Source organism: Balaenoptera acutorostrata, chromosome 2 (genome assembly GCF_949987535.1).
Source record: "Balaenoptera acutorostrata chromosome 2, mBalAcu1.1, whole genome shotgun sequence".
NCBI lineage: Eukaryota > Metazoa > Chordata > Mammalia > Artiodactyla > Balaenopteridae > Balaenoptera > Balaenoptera acutorostrata.
Window position 1 is genome coordinate 175855426 of NC_080065.1, and position 21559 is coordinate 175876984.

Here is a 21559-nt window from a genome sequence, read left to right on the forward strand (position 1 = left end):
ATTGTGATTTCTGCCATTCCCCATTAAAATGCTTTTTTTAGGGTTCCCTTAAAAAAAAAGATCCACTCTCTTCATAAATTTCAATTATACAATACAGTATAAGTGTATCAGATCATCATGTTTTAATCTTTAAATGCAGTTTTATTAGTTAGTTATACTTCAATAAACCTGAGAGGAGGCAGGAAGACTTGTAAGGTATTTTCCAATTTTCAGTACAACTTATTGTTTTTCTTCTATCAGTGGAAATAGGAATACAATTGCCTTGAATGCTGACATTTCAAGGTTTTCTAGGCACACCGGGAACACTGATCTAAAATAAATTTCCTTCCAGTGTAAAATGTACAGCTCAAAAGTTAATGCACACACCTCACAGCTTGTGGTTTGACTGAGGTTTGTTCTGGCACCCAGCTAGGGCTGAGTGATTCAGACCTACCAGAGCCAAGTGCTCTGGGATTCTTTAGCTTATACCTAATGAGTGGGGATGGGGAGGGATGGGTGGAAGGCTCAGCGCTGTCAAGGCGCAAAGATGAAACTGGAGCCAGCCTCTTTTATTACAAACGGTGAGTTCACATCTAAGTGTCTGCCTTTCTTAACAAGAAGCACAGTTCCATGCCAGGCAATCCCAGGCCAGGGAAAAGTTCTGTTACAAACCTTAAGTGCCAGGCGGGGACAGATTCAATCCCAGCGGCGCTAAGTGATTCTGCTGAGTCAGGCTTCCTCTCGCAGGTTGTCACTCAGGTACGAGGGGGCGGGGTATTGGGAATCTGTCCAAGCGGGAGGCCGCTGAGGCAGGTGGGTGGGGCGATGTTCCGCACAGGTGTGGATGTCCTTTTTTTCTCCAATTGCGCCTAGACAGAACTTTTCCCTGGCCTGGGATTGCCTGTGATAAGACGATGGCTCAGGCCAGTCCTGCCTGGAAGAAGAGGGTCTTATGTCCTCCAGGGATCAAGGGCTTGGTGGAGGGCTGTGTGGCCAGGCATGGAACTGACCCGCAGAGTAGCTCTTAGTAGGGCTGGCAAGAACTCATGAAATTTCCAGGGCGCTCCCCGCCTTCCCAAAGTCAGTTTCCCCTCTCCGATTCACATCATCTACCAACTATTCGTCTCCCGTGGTGTATTTTAAACACACCCAGTATTTTAATTGTTTATCCTATTTGCGCAGAGTCGTGGATTGCATTGGGGAGGGGGGCGGTCTGTGGATGTTTTACACTAGCGGAAAGCCGAGAATAACCACTTGTAAGTAGGTGTATGAAATCCCTTCTCCTCCCAATTTTTTTTTTCTTGGAAGAGACATCCTATGGGAAGTCCTTTTGTGGAGTTTTTTTTTTTTTTTTTGAAACTTTTCTGGACGAGCTAACCTGTGACCACTGCCCATCTCTGGGTTAGTCCCCTTCAAAAGATTTACTCTTATTTAAATTTCTTTTTTCAATAATGTAAAAAGTATTTAATTAATAGAGCTTGAAAGACCGTATAAAATATTTCCAAAGAGGCAAGAAGGGTAAATTTCAGGGGGGAAAAAAAAATCCAGTGTTACATTCCAGTTGTTAAGAATTTTTATTTCACAGGCTTCCCTGGTGGCACAGTGGTTAAGAATCCATCTGCCAATGCAGGGGACATGGGTTCAAGCCCTGGTCCAGGAAAATCCCATATGCCAGGGAGCAACTAAGCCCGTGCGCCACAACTACTGAGCCTGTGCTCTAGAGCCCACGAGCCACAACTACTGAGCCCGCGTGCCACAACTACTGAAGCCTGCGCACCTAGAGCCCGGGCTCCACAACAAGAGAAGCCACGGCAATAAGAAGCCTGCGCACTGCAACGAAGAGTAGACCCCGCTTGCGGCAACTAGAGAAAGCCCGCACTCAGCAACGAAGACCCAACGCAGCCAAAATAAATAAATAAACTAAATAAAATAATAAATAAATTTATTTTTAAAAAGAATTTTTATTTCGCTTTTTTTCATTCCCTAGTGAGTATGGTAAGTTCTTTTGGACTCTCCTTTACTTTTGGTTGATTTCAAATAAAATGCCAGGATTTAGACTTGGAGACAAAAAGTATTCAAGTGTGATTACTTATGTACTAATTAAACTTGCCTTAGAATTAATTGACTATTTTTTTTTTCCTGAAAGGAATAGATACTTGGGGTATTCTGGGTGAACTAGTAAAAGTGGCTGAGAATTTTCTTCTCTCATTTCCACATACACACTGGGTTTGAGTGATTTTGCTGAATTGTTCAAACAGGGTTTGTGTATTTAAATGATCATTGGTGCTTACCGTATTTAAAGACTTGTTCTACTATCACCACACTAATTTTAAGACATTTCCATCACTCCCAAAATGAACCTCATGTCCATTAGCAGTAACTCTCCCTTCTCATCCCGAGGCCTAGGAAATCACTAATCAATTTTCTGATTTTATATATTTGCTTTTCTGGGTATCTCACATAAAATATCAGTGGTGGTCGAGAGTGCTTGTAGTGGAGAGCAGAGCCTGAAGTTTGTACCCTCAAACTAAGGCCCCCTTTGAGCCTGCACAGGGAAGTGCATCTTCCTGGACATCCTCTCCCTGCCCAATCCTACCTGCTCACACCCACCAATGGTAGTTCTTATACTGTGAGAAGCTGCAGAGCCCTGAAATCTGGGGGTGCAAGTGCACCAGGGTGTGGGGATGATGCCCTTTCATTGTGGTACTTGTGATTTCCTTTAGCCTAGACATTTTAAATGTTGTATTTGAGCGCTGCCCCATGATATAGGTGCACTCAAGAGTGTAATTTGTGCCCACTGAGAAGTCTGTGAGGATGAGTGTTCTGTCCCGTGGACAAAGGGTTTATGAATATGGGAGTCCATTTGGATCAGAACCTTACCCTGAATCAGGCTTGGGGTTTCCTGACTTGTGATCATGGAAGCCTGGGGTAGGGAGAGCTTCCCTGCCCACAGGACTGGGGAGGGTTTGCGGAGCTCCCAGAGTTTATTTTTGTGGGTGCTCAGGTATCCCTGCCCTCATTGAGGGACTGACCCTCTACAGGACTTTTATCTCAATGGGACGTATCTAGACCCTCAAGTCTGGAAAGATAGTCAACTTTCTGAATGTGGGCTTTTCTTCCAAACTGTAGGGAACATAGGCTGCTTACCTGTTTTGATTCTAATACTTGTGTTTCTTTTCTTGGATTCCTTTATCCATTGAGGACTACAGCCCTTTGATTCTAATTTCCATTAACACTCGGGCTTTTAAAATTTATGTTGATTGACAGATACCATCTAAGGCAAGAAAAATGTGCAGTCAAGTAGAATTTTTGTTTCATTTAGACAAGAGGACCTCAAGACATGAGATGGGTGTACTTAAGTCTCAGGTGCTTTTCCATTTTTAGGTCAGCGTTTGTAAGTGCCTGTTGCCTAGATAATTTTGACAATTAAAAGGCCTCTACTCTTCCTAAAGGAAATGAATTTCTATTTTAATGGATGTGGGGGGAAAATACAATTTAATTCTATTTTAATTGATAGGAAATCACCTCCAAGTTTATGTAAATCTTTCAAATTCCTAGTACATTTATTTTTATTTATTTATTTATTTTTGGCTGTGTTGGGTCTTCGTTTCTGTGCGAGGGCTTTCTCCAGTTGTGGCAAGCGGGGGCCACTCTTCATCGTGGTGCGCGGGCCTCTCACTATCGCGGCCTCTCTTGTTGCGGAGCACAGGCTCCAGACGCGCAGGCGCAGTAATTGTGGCTCACGGGCCTAGCTGCTCCGCGGCATGTGGGATCTTCCCAGACCAGGGCTCGAACCCGTGTCCACTGCATTGGCAGGCGGATTCTCAACCACCGCGCCACCAGGGAAGCCCCCTAGTACATTTAAAGATTAAATTGCAAACCTCAAATGTAGTGTAATATGCTCCTTATTTCTGAGAGTATTTCCAATGTTTACTATAAAGGAGGGAGAGAAAAGCAATAATGTCCCTTGTCCTTTTAGTTAGGAAGGGAGTTTTTATTTTTTTGGTTTGCAGTTTTATATCCATAACTGTTTAAAGGATCAAATCTTGCAGTGGTTTTCTATGTAGAATATTTAAAATTAAATTCCTGAGGGAAGAAATTAACTTAAGAAGACTCCCTGCCCACAGTTGTTGCTGCACTCCTCTGCTCTGAACTCCATTTACCCTCACATAACCAGTTTTGATTAAGCCTTCATCATCCTTTTAGTGTTTCTTAATATACAAACAATCCAGTGCGAATGCCTGTTTCTCTTACAGTTTTTATTCTCGTAATGATTATTTGGGATCCACCTATTTGATGTTTGAGTACTGAGAGTTAAGCCTCACCATTACCTAGTGCTTGTTACCTGGACAGGTTGATTAGAAAGCCTGAAGGCTCCTGCTCTGTGAGCTGCTGTTTGCTGGGGAGATTTTCCTGTGCCTTGTTCTGCCCTGTGTTGCATTGCTGACCCCACCAAGCCTGGGTTGTATATAAGGAGGACTCCAAGTTGGCAGTTTCTGTTAGTTCCTTGTACTTTGGGAGCAGGAGTATGAGAATGGGGCCCTCCTTCCAGTGGTCCTGGGTTGATGTCTGAGCTGGAACCTATCTGTGTTTAGATTAAAGGTGTGACTGAGGCTGGGTTTGCCCAGACATTGTTGGGTGTGGGAGGACTGGGGGCTAGGAGGATGATATACCCTGTGACTAAGATGAGCCCAAAAGATAGTCACTACTATAAAAAGAGCAGTTACTTCAGAGAAAGTGAAAGAGAAGAGACAGGGAAAGGCAGCCAGTAGGTGGTGAGCTTCCAGAAGGCTCACCAAGGGCGGGGGAGGAGGGGGGTAAGCTGGAAAAAAAAAAAAAAAAAGTAGGCTCACCAAAACTTTTAAGTAACTCTGAGGCGCTTGCCCCTTCATCTATTGCAACAAGGATCCTTACCCTGGGTTATGCTGGACAACACCCGCTGTCTCAGTTTGGCACAGCAAAGGGGTTAGTTCAAACCCAACTTAAACTCGGGTTTCTTAAGTTGTGTAAAGCTATCAGGGCCGTGGAGGGGGCCTCTAACCTTCTGGGCAGTGATTGGAGGCTCTCTGAGGAGGGATTTAAGTTGGCCATAGGCTTCTGATGCAAGGCACTGCCCAAGGTCCTACATTAATATGCCAGTAAATCTGCAATTATCCCCCTGGTACTGGGATCTCTTAAAACTAGAGGCTGACACTGAGATGCCTGTTATGGCTTTGGTACTGGAAAGAGCACCCCCAGCATGTCAGCTTGGCTACTGACAACTATTTGTGATATGATGTAGCCAAACCTTGGCTGGATTATGCCTTCCGTTGGAGAGATGACATTTCTTTCTTCAGTCCTTTGAAAGATGCTGTGGTGCTGGAAAAGCCACCCTTCTCCAACACCTTGGTTGCCTGGATAGTTTCTTGGGATTAACTGAATGCACAGATCTGGGGATTGCATAGACTAAGAATGACAATACACCCTGGTACATAATGGAGCTCAGTGGAGAACTGGTGCCCTTCATCCCTTAATTGGGACATCCTTGATGGAGAACCAAACACAGTGGTCCCTACATCTAACCAAACATCAGGCAGTCATCAGGATGAGTTGTAATGAGTCAGTCCTCTTTTTTTTTTTAAATAAACTTCATCTCTTTTGGAGCAGTTTTGAGTTTTAAATCTTGTATGACTGGTCCATTTGTTACAGTTGCTGAACCCATACTGATGCATTAAGGAGCAAAGATTACATTAGCATGGAGTTTTTGTGTTACAGGATGTGTGGATTTGGCAAATGTTTAATAACACGTATTCATTTCTGCACTTCCTCTCTGCCACACTTATTGATTCATCTCTACCTCTAATCCCTAAATCCTTCAGAAGCAAAGATCATTTTACTGTCTCGTGATTTTGTCTTTTCCAGAACGTCATATACTTGGAATCAAACAGTATATAGCTTTGTCAGATTGGCTTCTTTCACTTAGCAATAAACTTTTACGCTTCCTCTATGTGTTTTCATAGCTTGATACCTCATTTCTTTTCATCAGTGAACAGTATTTCATCCTAAGGATATACCACTGATTATTTATTTGACTCTTGAAAGATATCTTGCTTACCTCTAACTCATGCCTGTTATGAATAAAGCCCCTACAGGTATTTGTGTATGGGATTTGTGTGAACATAAGATTCTAACTCATTTGGACAAATAACGAGGAGTGTGATTGCTGGATCTTACTATACATAGTAAGAGTATATTTTGTTTTGAAAGAAAGCTCCTGTCTTTCATTGTAGGAGTACCAAATTCCATTCCCCCCAGCAGTGAATGCGGATTATCTTCACATCTTCACTAATATTTGGTGTTCTGAGTGTTTTGTATTTTATGCATTAAATAAGTGTGTAGTGATATCTTGTTGTTTTATTTGCAATTTCCCACAGATATTTGAGGTTGAGCATGTTTTCATATTTTTTATTTCCTTTCTGTATTTTATTTTATTTTTTTGGAGAGCTGTTTATTTAGATATTTTCCCCATTTTTAATTGGGTTGTTTGTCTTCTTACTGTTTTTGTTTTCTGTTTTGGGGGTGTTTTTTTGGCCTCACAGCATGTGGGATCTTCGTGCCCCGACCAGGGATCTAACCAGTGCTCCGAGCAGTGGAAGTGTGGAGTCTTAACCAGTGGATCTTCTTGGAAGTCCCTCTTCTTACTGTTGAGTTTTAATAGTTCTTTAGATATTTTGAATACCAGTCATTTATCACGTAGGTGTTTTGCAAGGATTTTCTGATGTTCTGTGACTTGTCTTTTCATTCTCTTAACACTGTCTTTCTCAGAAGAGATGTTTTTCATTTTAATGAAGTGAAATTATACTTTTTTTCTTTTACAAACCTTGTGTTGTTGTTATATTTGAAAATTCATCACCCAACCCAAGAGAACCTATATATCCTTCTATGATATTTTCCAGGAGTTTATTACTTTTGCATTTTATGCTTAGATCTGGGACGTGTTTTGAGGTTCTTATGGTGAAATGTGTAAGTCCTGTGTCTACATTCTTGTGTGTGTGTGTGTTTGTATATGAATATCCGTAATTTCCAGCACTATTTGTTTAAAAGATTTTCTTTTCATTTGAATTGCCTTTCCTTCTTTGTCCAAGTTCAGTGTTGGTCTATAGGAAAACAATTAATTATCTTTCAATCTTGGGATATGTCTTCTTAACTCCAAGGGTTATCTGTTGTTGGAGAATCTTTCAGATGTTTCACAGAGATAACTATGTCCTAGAGAACAAATGTTTGAATTTACCTACAGGATTCATGAATGTGTTCTTTCTCAGGAAGTAGAAGTTCCCTCTGTACTTGTTTGTGATCATAAACGGGTGTTGGATTTTATCAAATCCTTTTTTATTTTCATATCCCCCACTGTTCCTTTCTGATATTAGTAATTTCTGTCTTTTCTCCTAGTAATCTTGACTAGATGTTAATCAATGTTAATAATCTTCTCAGGGCTTCCCTGGTGGTGCAGTGGTTAAGAATCCGCCTGCCAATGCAGGGGACACAGGTTCAAGCCCTGGTCCGGGAAGATCCCACATGCTGCAGAGTAACTAAGCCCATGCACCACAACTACTGAAGCCCGCACACCTAGAGCCGGTGCTCTGCAACAAGAGAAGCCACCACAGTGAGAAGCCCGTGCACCACAACGAAGAGTAGCCTCTGCTCGCTGCAACTAGAGAAAGCCCATGTGCAGCAACGAAGACCCAACGCAGCCAAAAAAAAAAAAAAAAAAAAAAACTCATAGAACTAGCTTAAATTTTTTTTCTCCTTCAATTCTCCACAATTACATTAATTTTGTTTCTGATTTTTATAATTTTATTCGGCTTACTTTGTGGTTATATCCTCTTCTTCTTATTTTTTCCTAAGGTAGATACTTGCATTATTGTTTACCCATCTATTTTTTTACCAGTGTATTTGGTTGATGGCATAAATTTCACGGTAGGCACTGCTTTTGCTACATCTCACAATTTAGCTCAAAATAAATTTAATTTCTTGAGTCTTCTTCTTTAATTCTATGTATTATTTAGACATGTGTTGTGGAATCTCTACATAGTAGGGCGTTTTCCAACTCTCTTGCTGTTATTGATTGCTAGAGTAATGCTTTTGAGATCTAAGAGCATAGTTTGTATGATTTTTGTTCTTTCCAATTTGTTAAGGTATGTTTTATGTCTGAGAAAGTGTTCTGCCTTGTTGAATGTTCTATGTGAACTTGAGAAGAATGTGTATTCTGCTCTTGTTGTATTCCATAGATTACAATTAAATTGATTTGTTTCACAGTGCTTTTCAATTCAACTCTGTCTTTCCTGATTTTTGGCCTGCTGGAATTTACAGCTTTTGATAAGAGGTTGTTGATGTATTACTATAATAATGGATTCATGTATTTCTCCTGGCATTCTTTTAGGTCTTGCCTTATGTATTTTGCCCCTTTATTGCCATGTATGTACAGATGAAGGATTATTATGCCTTCTTGGAGAATGGACCTTTTTGTTATTCTGTAAAGTCCCTTTTTATCTCTGTGTTTTCCTTGGTCTGAAATCTGCCTTGTCTGAAACTCATATACCAATGCCAGCTTTCTTTTGATTAGTTTTGGCATGGTGCATTTTTCTCCATCCCTTTACTTTTCATTGACATGCATGTTTATATTTAAAACCAGCTTTTGGGGCTTCCCTGGTGGCGCAGTGGTTGAGAATCTGCCTGCCAATGCAGGGGACACGGGTTCGAGCCCTGGTCTGGGAAGATCCCACATGCCGCGGAGCAACTAGGCCCGTGAGCCACAATTACTGAGCCTGCGCATCTGGAGTCTGTGCTCCGCAACAAGAGAGGCCGCGATAATGAGAGGCCCGCGCACCGCGATGAAGATTGGCCCCCACTTGCCGCAACTAGAGAAAGCTCTAACACAGAAACGAAGACCCAACACAGCCATAAATTAAATAAATAAATAAATAAATAAAAACCTTTTAAAACCAGCTTTTGGAGAAAACATATAATTGCAATTTTAAAATCTGCTATTACTGTATTTCCCTTTCATTTGTATGCAGACCATTGATGATTGAAGTGGTGATTAATATAGTTGGATTAATATCTACCACACCTTTTACTGCTTCTAATTGTTGCCCTTATTCTTTCATTTGTTTTCTCTCTATTTTCTACCTTCTCTGGATTTAATTGAGCATTTTACCTGATTCTTCTTTTTTTCCTCTCTTAACCTATACCTTTTTAAAAACCTTTTTTAGTCATTGCCCTTGAGTTTTCAGTATACATTTAGAACTAACCCATGTCTTCTGCAACTTAACACTATACCTCTTCAATGGTTGTGCAGGTACATCATACCACACTATTCTCAATTCCCCTCCTCTGTCCCTTTTGACATGGCTGTCATTTATTTCATTTATTCACAAGGTTATCATTACCAGTGTCATTGTTGCTAATATTATTTTACACAAAGTGTCATCTGTTTTATAAGAAATATAAAAGATGTTTGAAGAAGAAAGCAGATGTGGTAGATTGCAAAATTAATAACAAAAGGTACTTCGTTGATCATACTCTTCTTAAAAACAGCAATTGTTTGAAAAACTATGGGACTTCCCTGGCAGTCCTGTGGTTAAGACTCCATGCTTTCACCGCAGGGGGTGCGGGTTTGATCCCTGGTGGGGGAACTAAGATCCCGTATGCTGCCTGGTGCGGCTAAAAAACAAAACAAACAAACAAACAAAAAACTATGTACATGTTCTAAGGGAACAACAGTCTGTAGACAATGCTGTGATACTGCATGTTCAAATGAACTTGCATTCATGCGAGCAACAAATTATAGAATTCCTTGTGGGATTCTTAAACCACAAGTAAATTACAGGTGGTCCCTGATTTACTGTGGTTCGACTCAACGATATTTCTACTTAATGATGGTGCAAGAGCAATATACATTCAGCAGAAACCATACTTTGAATTTTGATATTTTCCCTGGCTAATGATATGCAGTACAATCCATGAGCCTGGGCACCAACCCAGTCAGCCAGGAGGTCACATGGTAAACAGTCGATACACTTGCAACCATTCTGTTTTTTGCTTTCAATACAGTAGTTAATAAATTTTTTTTAAAAAAGATGTTTGCCTTTATTTATTCCTTTTTGATTCCTTCATCATTTCCATTTTTTTCTGATTAATTTTTAAATGTTTCTTTTCAAAGTAGGCATACTAATGACAAATTCCCTCAATTTTTGCCTCAGAATATCCTCATTTCTTCTTAATTTTTAAAAATAATTGCTCTTCATAGCAATTCTAGGAGAGTGGTTTTTTAATTTTAAAACTTTAGATATTTCAATCTACTCTGGGGTTTTTGTTTGTTTGTTTGTTTGTTTGGGTTTTTTTCCTGAAAAGAAGTCCAATTTGTTTCTAATCTTTTTTTCTCTATACCTAAAGTATGTCTTACCCTCTGGCTTCTTCCAATATATTCTCTTTGCCTTTGGCTTTTTTCTCTAGCTTGAATATGATATCCTTTGGTCTCCATTTTAGGTGGTTTCACGTTGAGTGTTCACTGAGCTTCATAGACCTACACTTGTTGTCTATCATTAATTTGGGGGAAAACTCAGTGATTGTTACTTGTATCTTCTATTTATTTTACTTTATTTTTTTGGCTGCATTGGGTCTTCATTGCTGCGCACAGGCTTTCTCTAGTTGCGGCGAGCGAGGCCTGCTCTTCGTTGTGGTGCACAGGCTTCTCATTGTGGTGGCTTCTCTTGTTGCGGAGCAGGGCTCTAGGTGCGCAGGCTTCAGTAGTTGTGGCACACAGGCTCTAGAGCGCAGGCTCAGTAGTTGTGGAGCACGGGGGCTTAGCTGCTCCATGGCATGTGGGATCTTCCCAGACCAGGGATGGAACCCGTGTCCCCTGCATTGGCAGGTTGATTCTTAACCACTGCACTACCAGGGAAGTCCAATCATATGTATTTTAATCTTATGTTAAGGAGGGTCATGCTATGGTTCATGGATATTGAGTTGTATCATTTTTCTTCTTTTTTGTCTTTGCATTAGATTCTGCTGAAACAAATTTTATTGAGTACAGATTTAAGAACAGGCAATTTGGGGCATATTTTAAAAACGTCTTTTTTTTCTTTTTCTTTCCCAATTTTGGAGACATTGGTTTGCCTCTTGAAGTCAGTGTTCTCATGGCTCTGGGAAGACTTGTTTATTTCAGGTTTTTTCATTCTCTTCTTGTGAGATTGAATGTCGCAGCTTCTAAATTCATGAATCCCAGACTAGATTTTGGCCTGGCAGAAGCTAGAGTAGCTGCTTGGGAAACACTTGTTTCTGAAATTGCAGAATGGAGACTTTCTGTTGTTTTGGAGGAAACCACTGATGAAACCTTTACATATTTTATAATCATGGGAAAATTCACCATCAAACCATTATGGACTTTGGTGAACTCCCTTGTAAACTGTAGTTTTTATTAACCTGTTCCTTGAGGGTAGTAAGGCCCAGGGTGTACTGTTAGGGTTTGATGAGAAAGAGTTCTTCTGGCATGTTATTGTACTGTGTGTTCTAAAATTTGCCTGGAAGCATCCCTGAGACACATGACTATAGGGATTTTGTGGTCTAACATACTGTTGCTTCTTCCTCATGAGTGAGCTCTAAGTTTCAGATTTTCTAGCTACATCAAATTATATAGAGAGAAAGGAAAAACAAGAGTCTTTGATAATTATTACACAAGTAGAAGGCAATGGTTCCCCAGAAGAATATTTATATACTCAGGCAGCTGCATCTGATTTCTTTAAAGGCCTGGAAGCCTTTGGGACAATGTGGTCAGCTGGGCTTTGTTTTTGTTTTGTTTTGTTTTTAACAGCTCTTTTTAGCATTTTATTTTATTTTATTATTTTCTTGGCTATGCCGCATGTCATATGGGATCTTTGTTCCCCGACCAGGGGTTGAACCCCTGCCCCTTGCATTGGAAGCACGGAGTCTTAACCACTGGACCACGAGGGAGGTCCTGACCTTTGTTAAAAGTTTGATTTCTACAGGTCACCTGGACTCTGACATTAGGTGATATGACTAGAAAAAAGCTTCCAGTTCTTCACTGTGTTTTCAGTCATTGAAACCTCATGCAGACTTGATCCTCTGCTTCATGGAGTGCTGTAAATTGTGGATCTTAAGGAGGAAGATGAAAGGATTTTTTTTTCTTTATCAGTGAATCACTATAGTTCTTTACTTTGCAAAACATTATTTTCTTTTTAAGCGGACAAGTACTCCAAGGAATACAGATTCTTCCGTACTGTGGTACTTTAGAGGAACAATAGTATCACCCACACCATGAGGCGCAGGGACTCTCATCCCATCAAGGGCTAGCTGTGGGCCTCACCCCCCCCCCCTTCCAGCTGCTCTGGGATGACAAATCTGCAGACATTTGAGTTGACCCAAGGTCCTGCGTGGGCTCCTGATTTGGACACCAGGCAGTGGGGAATAGGTTTTTTCCTCTACCTTCAAGCATCAAGTCTTCCTCCATCAGAAGCATCAGGCATGAAATTTATGAGCAAGTATTTGCAAGGATGCAAATACAAATTCTGACCTCTGATGACCTAATCTCCTCAACTGATGTGTGCTGAGAATGCTTTATGGTGGCTCTGCATCAATATGAGGATCAAGTGCCAGAGAAGGGATTTAAATCAGTTGCCTTTTGATTTACCTTCAGTGGTGCATTTGGAGAGCAGGGGGAGAAGATGCTGTTAAGGCCTATATCATGCAAACACTCCCACCTGTCCCATATCAGTTACAGGCCTCCAGGCTCAAAGGGATTGCCGAAATCATCTAGCAACTACACACCCCCATCTGATGCATCAATTCTGTCTCCATCAGTCTCTGTTGTAATAACTCCAAGGACAGGAAGCTCACTACATCATGAAGCTCAGGTGCTCAAAAATGGGAAAGGTCTGCCCTAATAAGGGAAAGGATTTTTTTTTTAATATTTATTTATTTTGGCTGTGCCAGGTCTTAGTTGTGGCACGTGGAATCTTTAGTTGAGGCAGTGGGATCTTTTAGTTGCAGCATGCAGGATCTTTAGGTGCAGCATGTGGGATCTAGTTCCCTGACCAAGGATCGAACCCGGGCCCCCTGCATTGGGAGCATGGAGTCTTAGCCACTGGACCACCAGGGAAGTCTCTGAAAGGATTTTTTCACAAGAAACTGATGTTCTTAAAATGATATTTGTTTCACTTGTATAAAATTTCCGTCATTTCCAAACACTCTCTGGGCTTTGCCATTAAAGAGGTATAAACTATTATGTGATCACAGAAATAATGTGCAAATAATTTTCATTTCTTCATGATGCTGTTAAATTACTGAGGAAGTATGGAGAGTAAGTTTCTCATGATCAAGTCATAGAATAACTCTTTGGAAATAACAGAATCATAACTATCCTTCCTGTAAATGGAGTATAGATGTCTAACTCTGTCAGTCTCATGCATCTTGCTGTGCACATATTTTGGGTCTTTTAGGACTCAATGGCCATTGAGAATGTGGCTGTGAACTTCATTCTGGAGGAGTGGGCTTTACTGGATCCTTCACAGAGGAAACTCTACAGAGATGTGATGCAGGAAACCTTGAGGAACCTGGCCTCAGTAGGTAAGAATGAGGAAATTCCCTCACTTTGTCAACTGGAAAACAAGTGTTTCTCACCCATCAATATTGTTCCAAAATCTGGAATGTGGATTGGAAGACATTGGTAAAGAAACTAGGCATGGTCAGAGCTCATCATGGACCTAGAATATAATAATTTTTATATAATTTCTGATACTTTGGGATCATTTTTCTGGGTCTTCATTTCAGGAACAAAACAAAAAGATCATGACATTGAAGATCAGTACAAAAATCAGGGGAGATAATTAAGGTAAGTCACAGTCATAATAGCAAGCACTGTCTCATATGAGAATCATGGGATATTATGAAAATTTTAAAAGAAGCAAACAAAACAAATAGCCCCATCTTCAAATTTAGTTAATCTTAGAAAATTTCTACCAAAAATACTTTTTTAAATGGTATATAAATGTTCAGTGTTTGAAAAGTAGTTCACTTGCAGTCAGTATTAATAAACCCTATATTTGACTATAACTTTTTTTTTTCTTTTTCTTGGCTGTGTTGGGGCTTTGTTGGTGCATGGGCTTTCTCTAGTTGCGGGGAGCGGGGGCTATTCTTTGTTGAGGTGCTCTGGCTTTTCATTGTGGTGGCTTCTCTTGCTGCAGAGCACGGGCTCTAGGCATGAAGGCTTCAGTAGTTGTGGTTCATGGGCTCTAGAGCACAGGCTCAGTAGTTGTAGCTCATGGGCTCTAGAGCGCAGGCTAAGTAGTTGTGGCGCACGGGCTTAGTTGCCCTGCAGCATGTGGGATCTTCCTGGACCAGGGCTCAAACCCGAGTCCCCTGCACTGGCAGATGGATTCTTAACCATTGCACCACCAAGGAAGTCCCTGACTATCACTTTTTAATAGAAAGGGTGAAGTCACATTCCAGAGCATTCAGTGTATTCCATTTCTAACAGTTCACACAAAATAGAAAACCACACTATTCTTATAATTCATGGTAAATACAATAAATGTAAAATGATTAATAAAGAAATCATTAATAATGTTCTCATTATTTATAGAAATTTTATGGTAGAGAGATTCTCTAAAAGTAAAGACAGTAGTTCCTGTGGAGAAACCTTCAACCTTATTCAAACTCTCAATCTGGAAAAGAAAACTACTGGATTAAAACCATGTGAATGCAGTGCATGTGGAACAGTCTTCATGGATCATTCATCCCTTAATAGACACATGAGATGTCACATTGAACACAAAACACGAGAGTATCAAAAACACAGTGAAAAGCCATATAAATGTAAAAAATGTGGGAAAGCATTCATTTATCCCAGTTCTCTTCGAACACATGAAAGGACTCACACTGGAGAGAAACCCTATGAATGTAAACAGTGTGGAAAAACCTTTCTATATCAAAAAACCTTCCAAACACACAAAAGAAGTCACACAGGAGAGAAACCCTATAAATGCAAACAATGTGGTAAGAGATGTGGTTCTCAAATAGGTTTGCAAATACATGGAAGAAGTCACACTGGAGAAAACCCCTATGAATGTAAAGAATGTGGGAAAGCATTCATTTATCCCAGTTCTCTTCAAATACGTGAAAGGAGTCATATGGGAGAGAAACCCTATGAATGCAAGCAATGTGGTAGAAGATTCAGTTCTCAAAAACATTTCCAAATACATAAAAATAATCACACTGGGGGGAAAAAACCCTATGAATGTAAGGAATGTGGGAAAGCCCTCACGTGGGAAACAGGCTTTCGACAACACATGGTAACACTCACTGGAGATGGACTTTATAAATGTAAGAAATGTGAGAAAGCATTCATTTATCCCACTTCTCTTCGAATACATGAAAGGAGCCACAGTGGAGAGAAACCCTATCAATGTAAAGAAGGTGGAAAAGCCTTTAAATGTCCTGAAACTATTCAAATACATGAAAGAATTCTTAGAGGAGAGAAACCCTATGAATGTAAAATATGTTCTAAAGTATTGTGTACTCCCAGTTCTCTTCAAAATCATGAAAGAATCCACACTGGAGAAAAACCCTATGAGTGTAAGGAATGTGGGAAAGCCTTCACATGGCATAAAACCTTTCAAAAACACATGATAACACACACTAGAGATGGAATTTGTAAATGTAAAGAATGTGAGAAAGTATTCATTAATCCCGATTATCTTAAAGTACATGAAAGGACTCACACTGGAGAGAAACCATATCAATGTAAAAAATGTGGTAAAAGTTTTAGTTCTCAAAAAGGTTTCCAAATGCATGAAAGAACCCATACTGGAGAAAAACCCTATGAATGTAGAATATGTGGGAAAACCTTCACTTCCTCTTAGGTTCAGGTGCATAAAAGAATTCACACTGGGGACTTCCCTGGTGGTCCAGTAGTAAAGAATTGCCTTATAATGCAGGGGACACAGGTTCGATCCCTGGTCAGGGAACTAAGATCTCACATGCCACAGGGCACCTAAGCCTGCGTGCCACAACTACTGAGCTCATGTGCCTCAAACTAGAGAGCCTGCGTGCCACAAACTACACAGCCCATGCGCTCTGGAACCCGTGTGCCACAACTACATAGCCCACGCACCCTGGAGCCTGCGTGCCACAACGAGAGAAGAGAAAAACCCACATGCCACAACTAGAGAGAAGCCTGCGTGCCACAATGAAAGATCCTGCATGCCTCAACGAAGATCCCATGCAGCCAAAAATAAATAACATAAATAAATAAATAAAATAATAAGTAAATCTTAAAAAAAAAAAAAAGAATTCACACTGGATAGAAACCCTATCAATGTCAGGAATATGGGAGATCCTTCATTTGTCTCTCAAGTATTCGAAGACACATGAGACTGCACACTGCATAGAAACCATATAACATGAAGAATGTGGGAAAGGCTTCTCTGATCTCTGGACTTTGGGAAAAAATGAAAGGATTCACTAGATAAAACATCTTGTTTGTAAACAGCCTCAGAAAGACTTCAATTGGCCCACATCCTTAGATGTGAAAACTCCCATGGAGAAGAAATATAAACGTAAGTAACATTAGATAACTTGATGGAAAGTAATCCAAGCTTAATGTTCCAGAAAACATTCAGTATGAAAAAGTTGTTTTAAAAGTTCATGAATATGTTGTGCTTACTAGGGATCTTTCTTAAAGTGTATTCTTGGACAGTGGATTTCTGCTAATTTGAGAAATAAATATTAATGTGAGTTAATTCTGGAAGTTATCTTTAAACAGTAGTACATAAGTTATAAAGGTAGTGATTTTTCATTTAATCAAATAATGATTTTTTGTTTCCATTTTGAAGTCTGTTGGATCCATGTGTGAGTTAAAGTGTATTTGTAATAAGCAGTTAGGCTTAAAATTTTATATTTTATTCATTCTCTGTTAAATGACCATTGAAAATAGCAGCTTGGTATTTATTGGGATTTTCCTAGTGACCTTCGGTGGCAGTTCCTGGATGTCCCTAATATATTATATATATTTTACCTTTTTTACTGAGAAATGTCCTTTTGGGGGGCTTGTGGATACCGGAGCTTTTATCAGTTTTCCATTCTATTAAACACTTGGAATAAATTTTAATGCATGGCAAGGTTGTCAAAGACTACACTTTTATGTAAATTATGATTTTCCTGTTTGCTTTTTGTCTTTCCTTCTGACTGGTATTTGCTGAATAGAGTTTGAATTAAGAAGAGAGACTTGCAATAGGACAAAAAAAGTCTAGAGTTGGAGATACCTTGCCTGTGAGTAATGTTAGGGCCTAGATTTTCCAGGATTGATCTTCTTTGTGGTTCCATGTTAGAATTTACCAACAGCTCATCTGTGTGCGATTTTAAAGCAGATGCAGGGAAGGCATTCTTCCGATTTTGGAGCCACCACACTGGGAGAGAGACAGATACATAGAAGCTTCAAGAACACCACCTTCCAGCTTATTTTCCAGATTCAGTGCCCTTGTAGTCAAGAGCATCCCCCAAACCGCCATCAACTTTTTGATTTTCATTTTCATAGAAGTGATTTTCCTTTTATGTCCCACATGAAGATCCATGAGAGTCTGAATTTTTTTTGAAAGGCTTCGTGTCTCCACCAAGAAAGTATTTCAGAGTTTTACGATTGGGAGTATTTTCTGATTCCACTCTTCTCTAGATTACACCTTTATAATGTCTAATTTGTGTGGGAAACACTTGATGCTGTTCACAGTGCTGGTGAATATGTTTTCCTGATTCACCATGATATTCCCAATGGTGCAGCCAAAAAGAATTACATGGGAGTTTGATATTTGACTTTTAATTGGCTTTACATACCTAGTCACCCTTCCTGGCCCACAATGGATAAACAAGTTAGGAAGGTTTACTCATGTTCCTTTTTCTGTGCCAGTGTGTAAGAGGGTCAAACCTTTAAAACCTGTAGTCTCTACCCCCATACACCTTAAAGGGGCAGCACATTAACTTTTGACAAGCCAGCTTAACCCACTTAACCTTGCCCTACTCTCCTTCAAAAGTATTTTTGTGGAATAATACTACTTCTATTAACTTAATGCATGTGTCAACAACAGTCTTGACATCTGATCATATTTATTTTAGGTTGGGTGTTAATCCTGTCTTCAAAGGGCAGTGATGAAATGGAAGATAACCCATGGAAAATGCCTTTTGGGTATCGGACAGGTATTCAACATAGGAAATTTTTAGGCGATGAGGATAAGAAATTCAAAAGTAGAAATCCCAGTATGATGTATTTAAGCACATTGGTACAAAAGAAAAACTCTGAAACCAACTCCATGGGCACTAGCAGTAGAATCAATCATTGAAAGTGGTATAGTCTTAGAAAGGAAAAATAGCAACAAAAACGAATGGATGGTTTCTCTTCCAGTATGTAAAGGGCTCTGAGTGATTATTCTCATCCTCACAATTGGAAAAAAACTGAACAACCAGAAGAGCAATATCTTTTCTTAGATCCATGAGAGATTGGAGATTACATGTGTTAACTGAAAGAAAAACACATGATGTGAGATCTGTGACTTTTTTTTATTTATGGACTTACTGAGGACTGTAGCCCAGGAGAGAGCCTCTCAGGTAGCTTTGAGGAACTGCTCCAAACAGTAAGTTTGAAGTTCCGTATACCAGTGATTTAGAGAAGGGGTATGTGCACTCAAGCACACATTTTTGTAATAGAAGATTACTTTTAGTCTTGAGGAAGGGATATCTTCATTGATGATTTTAGTGCTTTTCTAAGTATAGGAAAATGCAAAATTGGGGTTCATAAAGTTTTTACTGACAATGTCTAACTATCTAAAGTCCTGTTTTTCTACTTTTCCCAGAGCACAGGGTGCCTCATTCCTGATCTCATCCCTGAATTCCTTTCATAGTGTGTTGGAAGTCAGCAACTGTATCAACTAATGGCTTACTTTTTGTAGAACTGGGTGGTGTTTGACATTATTTTTATTTATTTACTTGAAGTTTATTTTACTGAAGTATAGTTGATATATAGTATTATGTAAGTTACAGGTGTACAACATAGTGATTCACAATTTTACAGTCATAAAATACTGAATATATTCCCTATGTTGGACAATATATGCTTGTCGCTTATTTATTTTATACATAATAGTTTGTACCTCTTAATTCCCTACCCCTTTCTTGCCTCTCCCCCTTACCCTGTCCCTACAAGTATGCACTAGTTTGTTTTCTGTATCTATGAGTCTTTGTCTTTTTTGTTATATCCTCTTGTTTTTTTTATTTTTTAGATTCCACATATAAGTGATATCAAACAGTATTTGTCTTTCTCTGTGTGACTTATTTCACTTAGCTTAATACCCTCTAAGTCCATCTATGTTGTTTCAAACCGCAAAATACATTCTTTTTTATGGCTGAGTAGTATTTCATTGCATATATATACCCCATCTTCTTTGTCCATTCTCCTGTTAATGGACACTTAGGTTGCTTCCATATCTTGGCAGTTGTAAATAATGCTGCTGTGAACATTGGGGTGCATGTATGTTTTTGAATTAGTGTTTCCATTTTTTTCTGGATATACATACCCAGGAGTGGAATTGCTGGGTCATATGGCAGTTCTATTCTTAGTTTTCTGAGAACTCTCCATACTGTTTTTCAGAGTGCCTGCAACACTTTACATTTCCACCAACAGTGTAGGAGGGTTCACTTTTCTCCACTTCCTCACCAACACTTGTTATTTGTTTTCTTTTTGGTGATAACCATCCTGACAGGTGTGAGGTGACATCTAATTGTGGTTTTAATTTGCATTTCTCTGATGATTAATGACATTGAGCAACTTCTCATGTGCCTGTTGGCCATCTGAATGCCCTCTTTGGAAAAATGTCTATTGGGGTCTTCTGTCTAGTTCTAAATCGATTGTCCAGTCGTGTGAACTTTTTACGTTTTTTGGACATTATTAACCCCTTATCAGTCACATGATTTGGAAATATTTTCTCTCATTCAGCAGGTGTTCCTTGTGTTTTGTCCATGGTTTCCTTTGCTGTGTAACAGCTTTTAAGTTTAATTTGGTTCAATTTGTTTATTTTTGCTTTTATTTCCTTTGCTTTCAAAGACATATCCAAAAAAATATTGCTATGATATAGGTGCAAGTGTGTTCTGCCTGTCTTTTCCTCTAGAAGATTTCTGGTCTTATATTTATTTATTTTTTAAATTAGTTAATTAATTAATTTTATTTTTGGCTGCTTTTGGGTCTTTGTTGCTATGTGCCAGCTTTCTCTAGTTGCGGTAAGCGGGGGCTACTCTTCATTGCAGTGCGCAGGCTTTTCATTGCGGTGGCTTCTCTTGTGGAGCATGGGCTCTAGGCACGCAGGCTTCAGTAGTTGTGGCATGTGGGCTCAGTAGTTGTGACTGGCGGGCTCTAGAGTGCAGGCTCAGTAGTTGTGGCGCATGGGCTTAGTTGCTCCGTGGCATGTGGGATCTTCCCGGACTAGGGCTTGATCCCATGTCCCCTGCATTGGCGGGCAGATTCTTAACCACTGTGCCACCAGGGAAGTCCCTTGTCTTATATTTAGATTTTTTTTTTAATTTATGTTTGGCTGAGTTGGGTCTTTATTGCTGCGCAGGGGCTTTCTCTACCTGCGGCGAGCAGAGGCTACTCTTCATTGCGGTGCGCGGGCTTCTCATTGCAGTGGCTTCTCTTGTTGTGGAGCATGGGCTCTAGGCGTGCAGGCTTCAGTAGTTGTGGCTCACGGGCTCTAGAACTCAGGCTCAGTAGTTGTGGTGCACGGGCTTAGTTGCTCCGCGGCATGTGGGATCTTCCCGGACCAGGGCTCAAACCCATGTCCCCTGCATTGGCAGGCAGATTCTTAACAACTGAACCACCAGGGAAGCACTATATTTAGATCTTTAATCCAGTTTGAGTTTATTTTTGTATATGGTGTTAGGGAATGTTCTAATTTCATTGTTTTACATGTAGCTGTCCAGTTTTCCCAGCACCACTTATTGAAGCGAGTTTCCTTTCTCCATAGTATATTCTTGTTCTTTTTTGTAGATTAACTGACCATAAGTGGGTGGATTTTTTTCTGGACTCTTATTCTCTTCTATTGATCTTTGTGGATGTTTTGGTGCCAGTGCTATAATGTTTGATTACGGTACATTTGTAGTTTGGTCTGAAGTCATGGAGCATGATTCCTCCAGCTCTGTTCTTCTTTCTCAAGATTGTTTTGGCTATTCAGGGTTTCCAAACAAATTTTAGAATTATTTGTTCCTGTTCTGTGATAAATGTCATTGATATTTTAAAAGGAATGGCATTGAATCTGTAGATTGCCTTGTGTGTTATGGTCATTTTAACAGTATTAATTCTTCCAGTCCATGAACACAATATATCTTAATATCTGTTTGTGTTGTCTTCAGCTTCTTTCATCAGTGTCTTACAGTTTTCCAAGTACAGGTCTTTTTACCTACAACATAGGTTTATTTCTAGGTATTTTATTCTTTTTCATGGGATGGTAAATTGGATTGTTTCCTACATTTCTCTTTCTCATAGTTT

The 21559-nt window shown here is 39.8% G+C and overlaps 1 pseudogene; it reads left to right on the top strand.

Moving 5' to 3' along the window:
* Nucleotides 1–526: 526 nt before the first annotated feature.
* LOC103006447 (zinc finger protein 709-like) lies at nucleotides 527–18365 on the top strand (annotated as a pseudogene).
* The last annotated feature ends 3194 nt before the right edge of the window (nucleotides 18366–21559 follow it).